Source organism: Etheostoma spectabile, chromosome 20 (assembly GCF_008692095.1).
Source record: "Etheostoma spectabile isolate EspeVRDwgs_2016 chromosome 20, UIUC_Espe_1.0, whole genome shotgun sequence".
Taxonomy (NCBI): Eukaryota; Metazoa; Chordata; class Actinopteri; order Perciformes; family Percidae; genus Etheostoma; species Etheostoma spectabile.
This window is the reverse complement of record NC_045752.1, coordinates 20,933,177-20,955,187: the sequence shown is the minus strand read 5'-3', so window position 1 is coordinate 20,955,187 and position 22,011 is coordinate 20,933,177. Positions and strand designations below refer to the sequence as shown.

The 22,011-nt window shown below is 41.8% G+C and overlaps 1 long non-coding RNA gene across 1 annotated transcript in view; it reads left to right on the top strand.

The window, feature by feature from the left end:
- LOC116669868 (uncharacterized) overlaps positions 1–22,011 on the top strand; it is an 827,043-nt gene that overhangs the window by 475,538 nt on the left and 329,494 nt on the right. The gene's annotated exons all lie outside the window — the stretch shown is intronic.

Here is a 22,011-nt window from a genome sequence, read left to right as displayed (position 1 = left end):
CATTGCAAATTTTATCGCAATTTTTTAAAAAAAGCTCCCGCAACATCAGGCATTTTGGGCCACAACAATCTCAAAAAAAGTCTGTGAAATCCTGGAGGGACTGTTATTGGTCATAGTTCATCACATCATTCCATCATACCCTTTGCAATTTTTATTATGAGTCATGTTTCTGTATTTTCTGAGGCAGATGGCCGCCCACTTAGAGCCAGGTTGTGTTTTGAGGTTTCTTCCTGTTAAAAGGAAGTTTTTATTGCCACCCCTGCAAAAAGTGGAGTTGCTCTTGTTGGGTGTCTGTAAATTATAGAGTGTGGTCTTGACCTGGGGTCGTCAACGTTTTATAAGCCATGGACCTCTTAACTGAGAGAGAGATGGATCATGGAGCCCCTACTCCATATTGTATAAAATGAAGTTCCATATTAAACTACAATAACTTGTAAGGCGGCCTTAAGCTATTAAAATATAATTGCTGTCATGATTTTATAAATCATGGTTTAATGTTAAACGTACATGTTGCACAGTGAATTCTTGGGATGACCTGGATCTGTGGATGGCCTTAGTCACTTCCTTACCTACAGGCCAGTAAGCAGTGGGGGTTTATCTTGGCTGATAAAATGTTCGATTCATGTTAAGACTTTTTCAGTTTGAAAAAAAAATAATCTAAAATTACCAGTTCATTGACCCCCTGTTGAAGATCCCGGGTCTAGACCTTGTCTATCAGTTAAGTTTCCTGAGATAACATACGTTGTGATTTGACACTATGAATAGAATTGACTTAAAATATGGAATTTCATAAGACATTGTGAATGTTTTGATTCTTGCTTTCTATTTTTGGCAACATCCCCACATTGTTCATCTTCCTTCACAGTCTTCATAATGTTCTCAAAATGTCCTTCAACTATCACAGTCAAATCTGTGAAACCTTCTCCATTCGACATTCAGGATCACCCAGTCCTGAGAGGGAGATGTCGTCTCTGATCAGACATTACATCAAATCTGGCTGACATTACATTTCATTTGTTATTCAGAATGTACGTTTGTATTTCCATGGCGGTGTGCATCATGGCAATGCAAATACTGTCGGGTATTTTGCAAAGGTTCGTACTTGCCACTTAGGGGGTGGCTGTAGCTCTGATGTGACAACCCAATCCGAAGGTCGATGTTATCTAATCCGAGATTATTTTAAAATGTCAGCAGAAACATTAAAAACAAAAACTAAAATGACTACTGATTTATGACCTTTTAATTGAAAGATATTACTACCATATGTCTCTTTTCTGCTTCTCTGCTACTCCAAATGTTCTTCGTTTTTAATTAAATTGTTGACAAAAGTTTTGTTGGAACAGAAAAGTCATAAATTGCACAATTCTTCACTCAGAACACACTGAAGAGATAGTCAAAGTTCCGATTTTTAAGGACAGTAACACAGCTGCGCACCGACAGAGAGGAGTGTGATGAGAGCTCTCTGTTCCTCCACTGCTGGAAATGCAAACCCTGTGACTGTATTAGAGGATGTTATTTTGTGCCGTGTAGACAATTTGTGCTGGCATAAATACAGACTCCCACAAATGCATGCTCATCATTGGCAAGTGGACTTAGCTAGTTTGGAATTATGCTGAAGACACTCATAGGACCCAGGAGAGGCATGCTGCTGATGAGCTGTGTAATGAACCCACATCATGGATGTTTCTGCCCGCCTGTTAGGGGAGTATTTGGCTGGGATGTAGTGGTTGGCCAGACGGGGGTGACAGGTGCCATGTCTTCCAGGTAACAAGATAAATTAAACAAAAAAAACAAAAAACAGGGACTGTGTGTGTGTGTGTGTGTGTGTGTGTGTGTGTGTGTGTGTGTGTGTGTGTGTGTGTGTGTGTGTGTGTGTCTTGGCTGGACCAACCTGCACATGTCAACTCTCCTCATTTCCAAACAGTGTGAAGAGGCGGGTGCCTGTCAAGTCGTCACACAAGCAGTGTCAGAAATCCGATTCAGGAGCTGGTTTATTGCCGAAATACTTATATTGGTATTTGTTGCACAACAGTCAAAATAAACATAGTAAGAGAATTCAGGTGCAGTGTACAGTGTTCTGATGGTATCTGGTACCAGGTACTTGGTATCAGTTGAAAAAGCATGAGACGTTGCTTTGCAAAAGGAGTTCATTTGTCGTCAAGTAAAATAGAAATGTGCCATCATCCTGAGCAGCTGATGGTTGAACAACTAAAGAGGCGAAAACTTAGAAATAAGGAATCAAACTAGTTTTCCACAAGTAGGCATTCTGTGCAGAATACAACTTAGCCAGGTATTATTAGCTATTGCTAATCAGTTAGCTAACATTTTGATCAGGAGAGATGCAATTTGGAGTTAACAATTATTTATGGACATGAGCACAATGAAAAGGTAAATGAGAAAAGTCTTTGGCAATTAGACCCAATCCAACATCATCAAATTACCATACCAGACACTGGTGAAGTAGTCTGGCTAGTCCACACATCATTCAGGGATGGGAAAAAACCGTGCTCTGGTTTATTGGCATTTCTTTAAACCAATGAGAATCGTCTTGGGCGGTGCTAAGCGCCGGACAGTGCAACGGTGCCGCAGCAAAATAGCCTCGGGAAAAGGAACTTGTTTACGTGGAACATGTGTACTTCCAAAAGTTGTTTTAGTCGTGCAACAGAAAACTCAGATTGGACAGATGGAATGGAAATGGAAATTGATGTATTTGAAACGGGGACAATGCAGAAAAAATAATTTGTAAGAGAAGAGAATATGTCTTTGGCCAGGTTACAGCAACACATGCTAATTTCCATCTGTAGTCCCTGGCCAGGTATGGCAATTCTAAAAATAACAATTTTTTCTTTTAACAGGACTGAAGATGACATGGTGTACATAGTAATTCAAAAGAAGTAGTTTAGCAAAAACAGGGGCGCCAGCAGCCCACACGCTCTCCTCAGCACACACACTCAAACAGAAGCAGCAGCTTAGGCAACTGGAGTACAATCCAACTCTAGACACTTATTCATACACAGATACACACACACACACACTAGTAAATAGTCTAGCTAGCTGTCTGGATACACCCTGCAAAGATCTGAGGAGCAGTTAACCACAGTCCTCAGAAATCCACCGGAGTTTAGAACACCAACACAAAGAAAGAGAGAAAGGTAAGGGACATCTGGCCAAAAAGAGTTAAATCCAGCGGATTTTCCGGGAGCAACGGAGCAATCCCGGAAGTTGAAACATCGCGGATGAATAGTCACTCTGTGATTCAACAGGGCAAGAATTCATCATAGTGAAACAGTTTTATCTGTTTTGTCATCATGTTGTGAAAAAAAAAATGCATTTTGTGTTGTTTCCTACTTTGGAATCAAGACATTAATCCAAATACATGTAGGTAACTTTCTCTGGTGGTTATCAAAAAGCATTCCAAGAAATGTCAGAAACCAGAAAATCAACAGGATTGGTTTGGTTTGAACAGTTTTCCTGATGAGTAACGTCTTGTGGTTGTGCGAAGAACCACCGACTTCCTTAACCTTAAGAGATGGCACTTCAGAAAATATTGTTTTTTACCAATCATAATGGAAGTTTTGGAAAGCAATCACAAAATGATCTGTGTGGAACACAAACACATTTAACTTAACAAAGACAGGTTAGGTTAAGGACATTTTGGGCAAATTTAGTTATGGGATGGTACTTTTATTTAGGCCTTAACAAAAGGCTTTTAGAAGAGGAACTTGAGCACGGGGCACATGCAGGATGATGCTCACAGGCTGTCTTCAATCTCTCGTCTACAATCTCTGGTTTGGTGGGGGGGGGGGGCAGAAGAATGAGTGGAGGAAGAGAATCTCTGAGCCAGACGGGTAGAGAATATTGCCCGTAGCGTTGTGGATGTAATAGGGGAAGGCAGTGATGCATTTCCGCCAGGCTAGTCTGGTCACCAGGGAGCTTCTGTCTCCAGCGTTCGCCATTCGCTCTCAACAGGCAGAAACTTCTTCTCCTCCTCGCCTTTGCTTCAGTTTTCCAGTTTTTCTCCTCTGCCTTAACTCTGCCCGAGGTAAATATAACCGCAGCCTCTAGAGAGTGGGTGGGTGTTCGTTTTCAGCTCGATGGGGAGTTTGCGGCGTGTGTGTGTGTGTGTGTGTGTGTGTGTGTGTGTGTGTGTGTGCTTTTTCTCCCACCCTGCTGCAGAGGGCCATCTCTTTTCAAGCTAAATCAGCTCGCTCGCTGTGAGCCTGTCTCTGCTGGGCATCTGCTAATGCCTGCTCTGTTACATCCAAGCCTATCCTTGGCTAGAAAAAAGCACACACAAGAATACGGCCTGGTTTATGTGTTTGTGGGTGGCAGGGAAGACACCTTTGAAGTCCTGCGAAGCTGCCCTGAGAGGCGTAGTTGAATGCCGCTCGGAGGTAAAAAGAAAAAGAAAAAAGAAAAGTGGATTAACACACAAAGCTGTCAGAGGCCAAAACAAGCTGGCCTGTTGGTTTGATGTCCTCCGGGGAGGCTGGGTATGCACTGGCGCATTACCACGTGTGTTCACAGGGGGCGGTGGAAGCGTTTATCAGGTTAAACGGTCAGGCGAGCCTTCAGTTTGTTTTGACCTGTACTTCATTGTAGCTGTGGTTCATTAGGGAGTTTAAACCGCGAGTCAGGAAGCCAGGGGACTCTGTTAATTACACCGTTCAGACATGTTGATGGGCCCAGGCAGTCTGCTTTAACACAGCGGGAGGGCCCACGGACCTACGCGTTTCTCCGTCCTTTTAGCTGTAAACACACGACGCACCACAGGAACACAAGCTCATTTGAAGTTGAAGTTTGCGTATGACATCCTGTCACCGAGCCCCCAATCACCGTACAGTGATATAGGATATAATGGAGCAATAGATACATTAATCAGTGACTTATTCAGTTATTCAAATGAAATGGTTTCTTTCCATGTATCTCCAGTTACATTGAAAAGAAAGACTTTTAGGATATGTTGTGTTATTAACACAATTAATGATACTCCGTCTTGAGTTGTTGATTTGTAATCTTCTCAGCTGTTGCTTCAACAGAAAAGGTAGTAGTATAAGAAGTTCTTTGATGCAAAATAGTATTAGCTAGGGGTGATCCGAGTATCCGGCTGAAACGAGTATCCGGTACGGATAAAGCACTTTTGCCGAGTACAAGTATCATACGAGTAATATGAGTCAATATCCGTGCTCGGATTGAATAAAACTCCTCAACTGGCCGCGCAGCGTTCTGTGATAATCACAGCCCCCCCCCGCCTACAAACCCGCTCGGATCAATCACACACACACAGAACAAGGAGAAATGCGCTCTCTCTCTCGCGCTCGCTCTCTCTCGCTCGCTCCCGCTCCGTCAGTCAGTCGGGTCTGCGGATCTGTTCCGTTAACGTTTAGGGTTTCTTCAGCTTCAGGTTTGTTTTTAACTTCGGTTTGTAGTTCTTACATGTAACCAGTAGATTTCTGGTGAACGTGGGGTTTGTAGTCCTTACATAGTACCAGTTAGATTTCTGTGAACGTGGGTTTGTAGTCCTTACATATAACCAGTAGATTTCTGGTGAACGTGGGTTTCAGACATGCTGCTGGTTTAAATGTGACTCCCGTTGCGTCTCTGCCATCAGAGATTTTTTTTTTTTTTTACTGTCAGCTGCCCCCCGCCCCCTCTCTCCTCTGTGTCTCTTTCTTACTCACTGTCACACACACACACACACACACCACACCAACACCCACATATTATACCTTGTGTGGAAATAAAGAAATAAAAATAAAAAAGAACCAAAAACAAAACAAAAATCACACTGATCATAAAAAAAATAAAAGTTAAAAAAGAAAGTTAATTGAGTATAAACCTTGTTCATTACATTTTACTTCAAATTGCAACCGCATGTGTTGTATTCATTTGTAAACGTCTGTATATAGTTGTTTGTTACCATGACAACACCATTGATCTGAAGCTCATGCTGTCATGTAAATAGTTTTCTAATCAGCAATAAATATAACAATTTTTGGATCAACTCATATCAATTACATGCTTAAATAACATACCAGTTAAAGCCCCACACATTTCAAGAGAATCTGACCCACTTCCGGGTTAAATCTGACCAATTCCGGTTTAGGCCCCGCCCAGTCCGAGTACGGATCCGGATACAGATAATTCATGTGGTAAACAGATACAGATACAGATACAGATAATGCTGTACTCGCTCATCCCTAGTATTAGCCTATACTGATACACTGTGAGAGTGGGTGGGTCACACCAAATGTCCCATTTTCATACAGGTTCCTGCTAACCCTAACCCACTTTATCCAGATTTTTGCATATTAAGTTTTTAACACTTGCTTTCCTGGATTTTGTTTGTGCTTCCTATTATATTTTGTTAGTTTTGACGTTTTCTTGTTCACGGTTGATTGGTTTAATCTTTAGTATGCTTGAGTTAAATGTGAGATTTATTGGTCATAAATGACACATATTTATCTTGTTTCCCCCAGGAAACAAGATATGAAACATAAATGAACAGGCTGCTTTTATGCTCTTGTGGATCATTAATGTTCTGATTAGAGCTGGGTATCATTCAAAAATATTCAAATACCTGTACCGATACTACTACCATGACTTCGATACCAGTACAACACTTTTTTCAATAATTTTTTTTAAACCATTTTCTTACATAAGAAACTGCAACATTACATATTACAACAAAAATATTTTTATTTATTTTCCAGCTCCTATTAAGTATACGTCTCTGTATAACGTAGGTTTTTTTCCATCTACTCCTTAGGTATTGAAATTGGGTATTTAATGACGAGGCATTTTTTGATACTCGATACTTTGGAGGCAATTTGATCAATGCCTAAAATTTAAAAAAATCTAATTTGCTACCCAGGCTTAGTTATGGGGGAATGCATTGAATTAAATAGGTTACTGAACTAAATACATGTAAGGTGTAAAACTCATTAACATCAGTAGTGTTAATGCAACAGAAATAGGGCCTATGGTGTCAGCAGAGTAGCTATAGGCTGTTGAAACCGGTGATGTCCCTTACGTTCTAAAACCAGCCTCTGGAAACTCCCCCAGCTGATGTCTCTATTGGCTGTTGGAACAGGTGACAGCCCTTATGTTCTAAAACCAGCCTCTGGAGACTTGACCAGCTGATGTCTCTATTGGCTGTTGGAACAGGTGACAGCCCTTACGTTCTAAAACCAGCCTCTGGAGACTCTACCAGCTGACTTCTCTATTGGCTGTTGGAACAGGTGAGGTCTCTTATGTTCTAAAACCAACCTTTGGAGACTCCACCAGCTGCATTGGCTGTTGGAACAGGTGACGTCCCTTATGTTCTAAAACCAGCCTCTGGAGACTCCACTAGCTGACTTCTCTATTGGCTGTTGGAACAGGTGACGTCCCTTACGTTCTAAAAGCAGCCTCTGGAGACTCCACCAGCTGCATTGGCTGTTGGAACAGGTGACAGCCCTTACGTTCTATAAACAGCCTCTGGAGACTCCACCAGCTGCATTGGCTGTTGGAACAGGTGACAGCCCTTACGTTCTATAAACAGCCTCTGGAGACTCCACCAGCTGCATTGGCTGTTGGAACAGGTGACAGCCCTTACGTTCTATAAACAGCCTCTGGAGACTCCACCAGCTGCATTGCCTGTTGGAACAGGTGACGTCCCTTATGTTCTAAAACCAGCCTCTGGAGACTTGACTGATTTCTTCTTTTTTTCCTTCTAAAACGTTCTAAAATGGTTCTAAAACTGTTTTGTCTGGTTGCAAATTTTTGGTTTTAACAGGGCTAAAGACACCCCTGTGTCTTTTTGTTTCCTTAGTTTAGCCAAGTGAACCTTTAAGTTAGTTAATTTTTTGCATTTGTTACTAATGTGATCTGTCTTTTATTTTTTTTATTTTTTTTTAACAGACTTTCTGCCACCTTCCATCTTCCCAGACCCTCTGGCCAGGATTCCCTGTATGTCAGAACATAGACAAATAAAGCCAATTCTATCTGCAGGGCTTAATAGTACTACGTAAATGAAAAAGCAAACATATTTTCTTTATGGTAATTGGTAAACTGATCCTTTAAATAGTGGTGACAGGTTTGCCGTGGGGCTTCTGTAGACTGTGCCCCGCTGCCTAGTCACATTTTCATCCAACCATACTTTTCAGATAGTCTGTAGGTACACATGTTGCTTCTGGGACTTGTCACAGCAGGTCTTTCAAAATAACTTTGAAAAAAGGAACTGATTTAATAGGCGTTGAAACAGTTAGTGGCCCATTTGTAAAACTGCAAACAATAGAAATCACATGAAGATTATTGAAGATCGTTCATTTGTGTAGAATCGCCCACAATTCATTACATTTAAATACATTTTTCTTTTTTTAATTAACACTTTTATGAAATAGCCTGAGGCGGTAACAAATGATGACCACTAGCATGATTATATTAGTAATCAAACCATGTCACACATAAAGACACACACACACACACACACACACACAAAGCCTTGCACTCATTATCCCGCTGTTTTTATTTCCCCCTGCATATGTGTGGTCAATTATATTTAAATTCTAATCCAGCTGAGTTTCAGCATGTCATCTTGATTTACATTGTGTTGTTTTTCATTCATTCTTTCTTCATCTGGCTTTGAGCCGGCATGTTTCTCTAAATACTGTGTTTTTCTTATCTCGCTCACGCTAATTAGTATTTGCACAGTGCCCCTATAACCGTTAACTATGTTTTCAGCTCTTTCCTACTGAAATCCAAAAAGAGTTCTGATTTCTCTGGATAATATCAATGTTGTGTCTTTGTTTGGTCCAAAGTGCTCTCGATTTAGTTACAAGTATTACCTGAAAATCCACGGCTGGCTGGATGACGGCGTAGTCAAAGGGTTTGACATTTAATCAATATGGCAACTTATAAATTAAGCCTGACTTAACAACTCCAACGCTGTCGCTCCGACTTACAATTACAAGTCAGTGCTGGCAGGTAATTAAACGGTGCAAAGCTGTGATTCCTCCAAAAATACACCACTAGACCCCCTTCCAAAAGACGACATGCACATGATTTTGCGCCGTGATCAGCAGTGAATATTCAAATGATCGCTGTAAATAGACGGCTAAATTAGAAATCAAAACCTGAAGACACAATTTGTTGTAATGACAAGCTCCTTCAAAAGACCACAGCATGCCTGCCTTCCCCTTGCTTTTTGACAGCCTTTCTTCACATCTCAGGCTCCTGACAGGGCTTTGTACGCTCCTTGTCACCTCAAATCTGTCTGCCATCGCTATTTTCTACCCCCCCCCCCCCGCATGCTTCGTCTTAGAAAAGACACCGTTAATATAACATTTCATCGTTTCCTGGTTGATCAGGTGGCGTCCCAAAACTGAGGACTCGTAGCCACGTGCGCTTTTTTTGTTCCCTTCCGTCGTCATCGCATCCGATACAGATCCCGTTGACATTACTGATCGTCGGTGCAACGCTGTGACGCTAATTCCTGTTGATGGCCTTTTCCTCTCAGCTTCAATGTAACCTGATTATGCCAATCAGAGTGTCTAACGAGTGGAGGACGTAAACTGTTGGCAGCTTGCAAGCCCCCGTTGCAAAAGCAAACTTTCCCCCACCCCCGCCGTACCACAAAGCAGATGAAGATATGTTAACTTCTTGGAGCGGAAGGGAGATTCACTGTGGTGCACCATTAACCTCATGAAGCTGGGCTTCCTTTTTTTTTTTTTTTTTTTTTTTTTACAAAATCTTACCTGAAATGATATACTATAGAGTTATTAAGAATAGCTCCATAGCTGTAAGGCTAAAAATACACAATCTTAGACTAAAAGTTAAATAACAAAAACATGACTTCCACATCAGTGTTATTGAAACACCTTGTAATGCAATTTAATTTGGAGAAAGTATGTCTTCTTTGTGGATTTGCCCTCTCTTAAGGATTCATAAGGGCGTTCATGAGTGTACACATTACACTCATCTCATGAATGAAGACAACATGGGCTACATACATGACCAAAACCATGTGTACGCGAAAGAAAGAAATATGCATCGGAATCTCATTGCCAGATTTATAGCCGCTCAAACGTCTTGTGCCACACTTAGCCACAAATGGATGGAGACTTAAAGGTTTAGTACTTGATACCAACACACTTTTTTGTCAATTTGGTGTAAATATCCTGACAGTTACCTAGCTTCTGTAATGTAAATGTACTGTATTTATATAGCGCTTTTCCAGTCTTAACAACTGCTCAAAGCGCTTTTACATCTACAGGAAACATTCACCATTCACACACATTCACACACTGTGGCCGGGGCTGTCGTACAAGGTGCCACCTGCTCATCAGATAAACATTCACACACATTCACACTCCGAACGCACCTGGGCCAATTTGGGGTTCAGTGTCTTGCCCAAGGACACTTCGACAATGACTGCAGGGGCTGGGATCAAACCACCAACCTTCCGATTGGCAGGCAACCGCTCTAGCCACTGAGCCACAGCCGCCCGCTGTGTGGCCTGGGAGCATTTCAACGTGCCAGAGACCAGTTGTTACACACACACACACAATATTAATACTACTACTACTAATAATAATAATACTTGTACTTGCACACTCTACCACTCATTAGCCTTTTAAATGAAACAGAAAATATGAAAATTTAATGACACATCGGTAAGGTTCTTCAACAGCACCAGGCAGTGGCATAAGCAGAAATTACCATGTGGGTGGGTCTAGGCTGGTTACAATTATTAAAATTGCATATTTGTTTTTTACATAATCGTGGTATCTTTGTTTCACCGCAATTGATTGGCATCATGAGCAAAGGTCCTACAGGGTATGACTGTTTATGAAAAGCTCAATTAGCCAGAGCAGTAACAAATGATGACCACTAGCATGATTATATTACTAATCAAACCATGTCTCTCTCTCACACACACACACACACACACACACACACACACACACACACACACACACACACAGCCTTGCACTCATTATCCCACTGTTTTTATTTCCCCCAGCATATGTGTGGTCAATTATATTTAAATTCTAATCCAGCTGATTTTCAGCATGTCATCTTGATTTGCATTGTGTTGTTTACATTGTGATGGTAATTGTCAGCTTCATGTTCATTTAAGAAAGCTATACAATACAGAGGCATGGTTTACATCGTAGGTTAATCACACTTCTTTCGAGACAATTAATTGTTCATCAAAATTTGGAATTGCTCTAGTTGGGCCTAGCCCGTCCAAGAGCAGTCACTCTTAATAAGTTCTGAAATACCAGCATATAGGCTACATTTGTGAAAGGACAGGCAGGTAAACGTAAAAAAAGACAATGAAGCTACATGAAAACACCACAACTAAAACAGAGGCATGAAAATACGGGGTTAATTCCATCTAAGGAGCCTACTGTCAATCTCCCAGTCAAATCACATTGTGTTCCATTGACTTTCACTTCACGTAGTAACAGCTGATTGTTGTGCATCTCTCTCTCTCTCTCCTTTTCTCTCTTTCTCTCTCTCAATTTCAATTTCATGTTGCTTTACTGGCATGACAAAAAAATACAGTGCATCTGTGTTGCCAAAGCATGAGAACAAACATACATATAAACAACCACAAGGAGTAAATATATCTGATATAATAATACAGTAAACAGGACACTTATGATATAATTGTAGATATTAAACAAATTGTGTGCATGTCTCTCAAGAAAAAAAAGAATATTTAAAATTCTCTATTTGGCCTTGTATTGGAGCAGTCTCTCTCTCTCTCTCTCTCTCTCTCTCTCTCTCTCTCTCTCTCTCTCTCTCTCTCTCTCTCTCTCTCTCTCTCTCTCTCTCTCTCTCTCTCTCTCTCTCTCTCTCTCTCTCTCTCTCTCTCTCTCAGAGACACAGCAGATCTAAATTGCAGATGTAAATTGCCAAAGCAATTGTGAAATAAAAAGGAAAAAAAAAGAGCTGTGTGACATTGCACAATTTTAATCAAATATAGAAATTAAAATAGGTAACTAACTTACACATAAATGCCTGTTAACAGATATCTCTCTGTGGCAAAAGGGTTGATGAACAGCCACCCAACACTAATTCTTTAAACAGTCTGTGGTCGTTACTGCTTGGAACTTGTTAAGGAGAAACTGGCAGGGGCGGGGCTGGAAGGGGGGCATGGGGTGTCACTGGCCGCCCCCCCCCAAAAAAATCTGATGGTCCCTTTTTGATGCCCCACACCCCCCTCCTCCAATCAATTGGATCAGAGTACTGCCACTTGGCTGCCTGTTCTGCCAATGGGCCCAGCCCTTGTCCCATGACCACTTAATGCCTCAATGATGATTATCCAAAACTGTGATACCATGGTGGAACCTGCACTGGAACTGTTTTTTTTTTTTTTTTAAAGTGGGAGACTGCGCCTATAGGAAATGTGTACTGTATTCACAGTGAAAATGAATGAGTCTAGCAGAATTACATTGTGTTTTTCTATAAAATCTAATATTTAGGCCTAATATATTACTAAGGAGATTGTCTATGCTGTTTTCTGATAAAATGTCACGCTGGCCCCCCCTAAATATTTTATTGGTACGCCAATCTGCTCGTAATCTGGCATTAGTGAAATGCACTGCCACTCAAAAAATAAATCGGACCTACCATCATCATACTGGGTGGCTAAATAGCCCACCCAGGCCCACCCACAGCTACACGGCTGGCACCAGCTGCCATCACGCACGGCTGTGGCTATTTAGCACTCAGTACCACTAATTCACTTTTAACTGTAAAGCATCACCATAGTATCAAACAATATCTCAATCATCATTATTGAACATCAGAAAGATAACCATTGATTAACTTATAGAGCTCACATTAAAACAGACTTTGCAAAGTGCTTCACAATTCAGGACCAAATGTAAAGATTATTGAACCAGGGAACTGATGGCTCACATGTGAATACATTGACTAATCAATCCTATAGATTTCAAAATAAAGTTATAAATCTAGCTTTGAACATTTCACAGAACGCCGTGCAGTCTGCAAAAGTTAATCGACACAAGCAAGAAAACTAAACAAATGTAAGCCTATGTTTAACTATAAGGCTACATCTCTCATGTTACAATCGATTTTCAACTTATCATGCACTCGCTATCTGTAGAAAACTGAGTTTGTGCTTGATCTACAGTATGAGTGAGCTGCGCACATTCTCATCACATACATTTATATTTTATTCTTTAATATGCAATCTCTATGTTTTATAATTTATAATACTTGTATATTTACAATTCATGTTTAGATTCTTTTGTAAATAGCTGTTTACATGTGAATTGGTCTATGCATGATTTTTGATCTTACGTATCATTTACAGTGGTGTGAAAAAGTGTTTGCCCCCTTCCTCATTTTCTGTTCCTTTGCATGTTTGTCACTCTTAAGTGTTCGGAACATCAAACCATTTAAACAATAGTCAAGACAACACAAGTACACCAAAATGCAATTTGTAAATGAAGGTGTTTATTATAAAGGTGAAAAAAAATCCAAAACCATCATGGCCCGTGTGAAAATTGATTGCCCCCTAAACCTAATAACTGGTTGGGCCACCCTTAGCCACAACAACTGAACAAGCGTTTGCGATAATTGCAATGAGCTTTTACAGCGTCCTGGAATTTTGGCCCACTCATCTTTGCAGAATTGTCCTAGTTCAGTTACATAAGGGTTTTTGAGATGACGATGAACGGCCTTTTTAAGGTCATACCACAACATCTCAATAGGTTCAGGTCAGGACTTTGGCTAGGCCACTCCAAAGTCTTCATTTTGTTTTTCTTCAGCCATTCGGTGGTGGACTTGCTGTGTGTTTAGGATCATTGTCCGCTGCACGAACCCAAGTTGTTTCAGCTTGAGTACACAAACGATGGTCGGACATTCCCTTCAGGATCTCTTGGTAGACAGCAGAATCATAGTTCCTTTTATCACGGCAAGTCTTCCAGGTCCTGAAGCAGCAAACAGCCCCAGACCATCACACACCACACCACCATATTTTACTGTTGTTATATGTTCTTTTTATAGAATGCAGTGTTCTTCTACCCAGATAACTTGGACACACACCTTCCAAAGAGTTCACTTTTGTCTCATCGGTCCACAGAATGTTGTCCCAAAAGTCTTGGGGATCATCAAGATGTGTTGTGGAGAAATTGAGACGAGCTTTGATGTTCTTTTGCTCAGCAGTGGTTTTCTCCTTGGAACTCTGCCATCAGGCCATTTTTGCCCAGTCTTTTCCTGATGGTGAGGCATGAACGCTGACCTTAACTGAGGCAAGTGAGGCCTGCAGTTCTTTGGACGTTGTTGTGGGGTCTTTTTGACCTCTTGGATGAGTCGTCCTGCGCTCTTGGTAATTTTGGCGCGCCGGCCACCCTGGGAAGGTTCACCCTGTTCCATGTCTTCGCCATTTGTGATGGCTCTCACTGTGGTTCGCTGGATTCCCAAAGCTTTGGAAATGGCTTTAACCCTTTCCAGACTGATAGATCTCAATTACTTTCTTTCTCAATGTTCCGAATTTCTTTGGGTCTCGGCATGATGTGTAGCTTTTAAGGATCTTCTGGTGGACCTTACTGTGTCAAGCAGCTCCTATTTAAGTGATGCCTGATTGTGAACAGGTTGTGCAATATCAGGCCTGGGGTGGCTAGAAATTGAACTCAGGTGTGGACAACCACAGTTATAGTATGTTTTACAGGGGCAATCACTTTTTCACACAGGGCCATGATGGTTTGGATTTTTTTTCACCTTTAATAAGCACCTTATTTACAAATTGCATTTTGTGTTTACTTGTGTTGTCCTTGACTATTGTTTAAATTGGTTTGATGTTCCGAAACACTTAAGTGTGACAAACATGCAAAGGAACAGGAAATGAGGAAGGGGGCAAACACTTTTTCACACCACTGTATATATTTTTTAAAAAGTGACATATTTAGACTGACACTCTTGGGACTCACGTTCAGCCCGTCTGCGTCATATTTAGACACGCTTGGTCATGACACTTGGCGTCACTTTTTGACGCTTTGGTTCTGGACATATGTTTAACTGACATGCAGCTCGAGAGTGAGACAGTTAGTTTTAGGAAAAGATGGTGAGTGGGGTTACAAAATGTAGGTTTCAGTAACACACGAGACAAGAACCAACCAATCAACCAACCGACCAACTTCCTGTTTTTTGGTCTTTTCATACTACTCTAGCATTGTCTCTCTTAATACTAGGTCATCTTACAGCTGCTGCTCTGCCCGGTGCGTTCAATACAGAAGCTAAAGGGGGATTTTTACGTTGATATCTGCCGCGGAGAGCCGCTGACCAACTGTCAGTATTTTACGAGTTAGTGAGAACGAATTACTTTGGAAACAATGCAAGTACAGGGGATGATTCATCTTGCACTATTGGGTCCAACTAAGAAGTCCAGCCAAGGAAGTCAATGAAACACAACGTTTCCAAAAATACTGCTTTCTGCCTGTCCAATCAAATCAAACTACTTTCCTCTCCATAATTGACTGTAACCATATATTTTTGTTTTATGTATTAGGTTAGCCCCATAACTGAGCAGTTTCAATAGGAAATACAAGACATAAATTTTATTTGACTTGTAAAAGTGGTATAGCCCTCTTGAAAAGAGAACCAGGCGCTGCAGAGGTAAAAGCCCACCTCCCAAAAAGTCCATCTGACAAAATTGTTTGTCATTAATATTTTATTATATATATGATCCATATTACCATTACAATGTCAATTCCTATGAGTGTTTCCTAATTGGCCAAATGTGGTTGAAGTTTGGTTAGGTTAAACAAATTAAAACTCCTTGGAAATGGTTAGAAACAATGGTGGTCAATGGTTGGACAACTACTTTGACTGTTGGAAGGGGATTGGATGTTTACAGCATCACAAATTCCCAATGTCAGATGGGTTACATCAACTTAGCATCTACATTGTGACCAGGTTGGTTCAGTGGTAGAGCGGGCGCACATGAACTGAGAGGTTTGTGCCTTGACGCAGACGTCCAGGGTTTGAATCTGACCATGAATCTGTGAATCTGAATCTGTGATGATTTCCTGCATCTCTTCCCCTTCTCTTACCTAACTGTCCTGGCAAAAATATGAAAAAAGTCTAAAAGCCCAAAAAGTAATCTTACAAGTTCCTTCCTGAGTCTCTTTGCGGATCACCATTGTTTCGTGTGGAGCTTAGCACCACCCAAGACGATTGTGATTGGTTAAAAAGAAATGCCGATAAACCAGAGCCGGTTTTCTCCTATCCTATAATGCTCTGTGGACTAGCTAGAAATTCATCCGCAGCGGGGTAGAGGAAGATCTGGCAAAGCGAGACTAACATCACTCAGACCAACCCTGACCTCCTGAGAGGTGTTGTGTTAATAAAAGGTTCATGGTTAATTTTATGGTCATTCTACAACACAGGGTTGAATTACAAAAATGCTACTTGGACTTGGTGCACGGAGGATGAGTGGAGGAGTCTCACAGCCAGAGGCAAGAAGCTGCTCTTTAGTGGTCCAACAGTAGATACTTCTGTATCAGCTGCCAGACGGCAGCAGGGTGAACAGGCTGTAGCTGGGTGGGTGTTGTCTTTTAATATCCTTTGGGCTCGGCGCAGGAACCTCACACATATCAATGATGCTTGGAAAATGGGTTGAATTTACTTAGAAGCATCATGGTCATGACTTCCAAACACAACCACACAAGTTCCATTTACAGACAGCATTGCTCTCCACTTTTAATTAATGTCAACTGAACTCTTTGCTAACATCCATTAACACATAGGGGGGAGATATTGCATGCATATATGCATAATGATGAAGCTCATACAGGCATGCTGTATGTGACAATACAAGCCTGAACAAGTTCGTTAGTTCTGCGCAGTTTCAAAGTATTTTTTCAGTATATCAGTGTTTCAACTTGGGTTCCATCTTGATAAGAATCATGATGTCTGAATGAACAAAGACAACTTGTGCTTTTTATACTGTTTGCATACATTTGAAAACATACTCTAGTTCATACTTGAATATCTGCTATTTTCAACTCAAGTCTAAAATGTGTCCTCACAGTATCATGGATTTGGATGAAGCATGTACGGCTACAAGTTGTTCCTACAGTATATATGTGCTTTCTGTCATGCGCGTTTTCTGTCTGGACTTCCAGCTAACAGAGTCATATTGATGCACAGTTGCTCCACTTATAAACTTCTCATCTTCCCATGTGCGCGTTGCTCAGGTGTTTTACAGTTCACTCCTTATTTTCATCTCAATTCACACTCGGCAGTGTGCAAGCCTGATATCCAACTGCAGCTCCTGCTGTGTGCAATTAGACAGGGAAACATATGGATCGGCAGAGAAAAGACAATTAATGGAGGACAACAAAAACTAAGAGCGGTTTAACGCAACAGAGTGTGACTATTTTGTCTTGAAATATCAGCTCCTGGATCATTTTGATGCTACACTGACTTGTGAAAGAGATAATGGTGCAGTTATCATTCCCACTACGTGCCCTGAACGCCTCTTCTTGCATTATGTAACTTTGGTGAGCAGGTAGAATCTAGCGGGAGAAGCGCATAGCGCTTTACAGCACTACCACTTGTTTTGGTGAAACTGGATCATATGGAGGAAATTTGATTTACAAAGTTTTAGTTGTTGCTAAAGTGGTAAATGCTCAAGCTAACTGCTAACAGTTGCTAACCCTGTTAGCCATGCTGCCGGGACTGGATGCTTGGAGCACTGGGGGAATGTTGCTACTGGGGGAGTGTTGGGGGGGGAATTGAGAGAGCAAAAACTGAAAATTGGAACGTCAAAAACTTCATTTTCTTTATTCAGGTGACTTTTTTCTTCAGCAATGCGTACCTCTGCATCAATTTATGGTGAAAATGTCATTTTTTTTTATGTAAAGGAAATTATAATAGGTTTTTAAGGTATGTTTGCCAGTTGTGGTTATTGGTGGGGTTGTAACAATCCCTCCTGTGAATTACACCTATGGGTCGTGTCGTGCCAGATCTGGAGCCGCCTTTTTGGACTTCTTGGCCGAGGGGTAAATCTCTGTAAAAGAAAAGGCTGCAAGACATACGCCAAGCTGGCCATGTTGCTGTTTGACTAGTAAGTAGGCCTAACATCAGCGCTCTTGCCATGTCTTTTGTTGTTGCACGTTTGTGGCTGTGTTAGCAAAGCTGTAGGCTTGCTTGTTTTTGATCACAGTGTATAGCTGTCCAAATTTATGACAGCAGTGTAGACACTGTAGTGGCACTAAATTGCAAAAAAGTACCAATGTAGGACAATGTTGCTTTAAAAGCAAAGAAAAGTATGTGGTGTTAAATAATAAGAAGCTGTTTGTTAGGCAGGACAGAGGGGGAGGGGACTGATCAGCAAGTGGACCGATCAAACATTAAACCTATGTGAGGGTATTCTAATGTTCACAATCCAACATGCCAAGACGCTAACATAGCCTACACATCTTACAAAATGTCGCTCAGGCTGATGGGAATGTCAATTGTGCATGTTTTTGGTCATGAAACATAGTATTGGGCAAAGGGAAAGTTGGACCTGATGGTGCTGCTAAAATGTCACAGGGTCTCCAAAGACAGGAAATAGAATGTCTTGACCAAAATGTGTGGTAATAGATCCAATAATTTTCCAGAAATTTCACCATTGATGAAATAGTCAACCTAATGCGGATATGTGTGTGTGTGCAGTGTGGTGTGGGGGAAGAGAGCGAGCCACCTTGGAAGCTGGTACTATTATACCCTTGTACTTTTTATATCCATATCAGGCCCCGCACACACACACACACACACACACACACACACACACACACACACACACACACACACACACACAAGAAAAATCCTCAATAATAATACACAATAATACTCCTCTACACTACAAGTCTGTGAGTGGGCTAACCTTATTAATTGCTAACATCAGGTCTTAAGGCCTATGCATTTTTTGTAATTATATACGTGATTTTTGATTCAGACTATGTACGGTATATATTTTGATTATTATTTTAATTGTTAGTTACTGACCCTATATGCGTTCATAGCAATACAAACAACAATGGGGCGTTCAGTTAGAAAAATATGTTTTAGAATAATAAAGAGGTGTGGTTTACTGTTACTACATTGTCTGGGTCACATAGCAGTGATTGATTCAAAACTTTATTTTGTTTAAAAAAGTAATAAATTGAAAAATATTTTTCAATTTGACTGAAAGATACAATTATATTCTTAATAGCAATTATTGCTGAGATTATTTCTGAATTGTGCAGCAACATTTAGAATTGTTACAGCTCTAGCTAGTAATAAGGAATAAGAACACCTTGAGTTATGCTACCCAACATAACATCTGACACCCCCTCCCAGGAAAAAAACATATGCTCACACTCTAAAACCTAACATGACAGAAGCTCTCACCTTCTTCTGTCTACTCTGCTTCATATGTTACCAAAATAACTGCCAGCCATGCACATTGAAGCATTACAAATTACAGTCCTGAACAGTCGCTCTGTACTGTGTGCCCAAGTTAAGCTTTAAGAAGTGGAGATGGTGACAGACTAATACATGTTTTTTTTTTTTAACATGTGGCTAAGTGCGCTCACGGCTGTGACCTCTCTGTATTACAAACCCGTAGACTTGACTCAACCTGACTTGACTTGGCTGCTGCTGATGCCAGCTCTTGTACAACTCCCTGCCGTCCACACTTCCTTAATATGCCAAACTGCAGCCCGTACGCCAACAAATACCAAAGAGAAAGCTTGTGGGGTTCGTGCTCGCCAGATTTGTTCATGAACTTGTTAACCTGTTAAACTCGAGGCTGCCAACTCTCAAACAATTGACTAGTTTCATGTGCTCCCGCGCTACACCGTCATCTTCTCACAAAGAGAAAATCTCATTCATAACTGAGAGCTTCATCATATCGGGATACAAGGGCCGCACAATATGAGAAAAATATGCCACATGCAATAATGTTGAATGTAGCAATAAGAATATAAGGTACGATAAATAAACAACTGACAGATATGGAACTTGTGTGGAAATAACATGATTCATATGATGAATTTTATTTTAAACTGCAAGAAGCGCCGCTGCTGTTGAAAACTCAAAGAAAAATAATTCCTAAAGAAAACAGACAAGTACAATACAGTAGTGAGGGTCAAATGAAGCTTGGCTTACCACTGACTTAATTTTCTTTGCTCACTAGATGGCGGTCTTCGCCTTTCTGAGAATATAGTTCCCAGTTATTATGCGGTTAAAATATGGCTGTGTCTCATGTGACCTTGTTATTTGTACACCCTGACCATACAAATCACAACATGTAAATAGGAACATGTTGACGGTAAAATGTCACTTATTGGGAGCAGTAGGCTAGTTGGAGGCGGTTACCTTTAGCATCTGTGCTAGGCTAAGCTAACGTTGGGGCCGTCAGACAGAGTTACAGCACGCATGGAGATGAGAAGGGTATGTATTGACTTGTAGTCGGTTTAAACTTTTTATTTGAACTCAGGGTGATTAATCTGTATCATTTGAGCTATGATGTCTGGAGGTTGGCAATTATGCATTTCCCGCGTTGCCATTGTTGCTGTTGCTTGTTGGGTGGCTTGAGAGGCGGGTTAGACCAGGCAGGGGCCACCTTCACGGTCTCTGGCTCCGCGAAGCCTGCTGCCGTTGTGGGGGGGGGGGCGGAGGCTGAAGCCTGGGAAGATGCCAAGGCTGTGGGGCGTCAATATGGAGGAGCCACCTTCCAAGAGCCAAGCCTTCGAAGCTGTTCAGCCTCTTCAGCCGCTTGGTGAAGGTGGGCCGTGGCTGTCTGTAAGAGGGGTCCAAATAGTCCATTGAAGCTATGGGGCCGTACAGAAGCTCGCGTCTGACGTCAGTGGGTAGCTGCAAGAAGTGGAGCCAGACGTTTCGCTGGGCTACAGTCTGCCACGCCATGACTCTGGACAACGCCACAGTGGACGCCGTGGTCAGAGTGAAGATGGCGGTCATAGCTTTGCAAATCTGCGTGGCTAGCTCCGGAGGAAGAGCTCCCGGAGCGGTAGCCATGCCAGAGACGGCGGAGGCTAGCAAAGCTATGTGCTATGTGCCGCCAGGCCCTGGGCCGCACACTGGTGTGACCGGCCAGTGACCTAAGCACATACCTGATCATGGGGGGAGAGAGACGTGGGCTTCCGGTGGTGTTATCTGACGGGAATTGAGCCATCTGACTAGTGCCCGTCAAAAAAAACCTCCTTCTGCGGGTCCAGGGTGTCGATGGACTCCCTTCTGTCCGCCCAGCTGCCATCCCCTTCCCCACTAGCCTGGCAAACCAGAAAAGCGTCCCCCCGCCGGTTAAGCTCTTTAGATGGCAGGCGGGTGCAGAACTAGCAGGAGGCGTCGGGGGTGAGAGCCAGGACAGCATGAGGTCTCGCAGCGGGGATGGAGGTCCGGCCGCAAGATGTAGCCGGTCCGGCAGGCGGAGCAGATGTGAGCACCGCTGGAAGTTGAGATTGTCTTCATACGACTAGCTGGCAGAAAAAATGGGAGCTGAGCAATGGGTCCACTCTGTTTATATACAGTATCGGCGTACAGTATTCAACGTAATTGAAGCCCGTGCTGGATGGAAGGGCGGGAAAGAAAATCTTCACGACTGTGCATGCGCGAAGGGATAAAACCAATAGCGTAGCCCTTAGAGGGCGAAGCCTATAGGAAGTAGAACATACTGTACATATTGTACAATAACATGTAGGTCTGCCTAAAGACTTTATACATACCGTTTTTTGCATAGAATACTAAGCTATTAAAATAGCCTAATAATGGGCGTAGAGCAAGCTCAGTTGTTAAAGGCGTCCATATTTAGAGGTTTACTCCTCGACGCAGCAGCCGCGGGTTCAACTCCAACCAACAGCACTTTGATGCATGTCATTCCCTCCTCTCTTTCCCCTTTCATGTCTTCATCTGTCCTGTCAAAAAAAGGCCGAAAATGCCCTAAAAAAATAATTATTGTTGGCATAACTCAATGAATCATGTACTAATTTTAAAACA